A 577-nucleotide genomic window follows, 5' to 3' on the forward strand; every position below is an offset into this window, starting at 1 on the left:
GGAATTGAATGGAAGAACAATAGTAATTGCATTAATACTCGAGGTGCAGTAGAGCTCCACACCTTAATCTATGGTGTGTAGAAACTCCACCGTTGAAAATACATAAGAACAACGTCTAGGCATGGCCGTGAGGCCAGCCTCCCAAAGTGATCAAAGACTCCAAAGATCAAAAGATAATCCAAGGATCCAAGGATTCCAAAGATGAAAATACAATAGTAAAAGGTCCTACTTATAGAGAACTAGTAGCCTAAGGTTTACAGAAATGAGTAAATGACATAAAAATCCACTTCCGGGCCCACTTGGTGTGTGCTTGGGTTGAGCAATGAAGCATTTTTCGTGCAGAGACTCTTCTTGGAGTTAAACGCCAGCTTTTATGCCAGTTTGGGCGTTTAACTCCCATTTGGGTGCCAGTTCCAGCGTTTAACGCTGGGATTCCTGAGGGTGACTTTGAACGCCGGTTTGGTCCATCAAATCTTGGGCAAAGTATGGACTATTATATATTGCTGGAAAGCCCAGGATGTCTACTTTCCAACGCCATTGAGAGCGCGCCAATTGGGCTTCTGTAGCTCCAGAAAAT

Source organism: Arachis duranensis, chromosome 6 (assembly GCF_000817695.3).
Source record: "Arachis duranensis cultivar V14167 chromosome 6, aradu.V14167.gnm2.J7QH, whole genome shotgun sequence".
Classification (NCBI taxonomy): Eukaryota; Viridiplantae; Streptophyta; class Magnoliopsida; order Fabales; family Fabaceae; genus Arachis; species Arachis duranensis.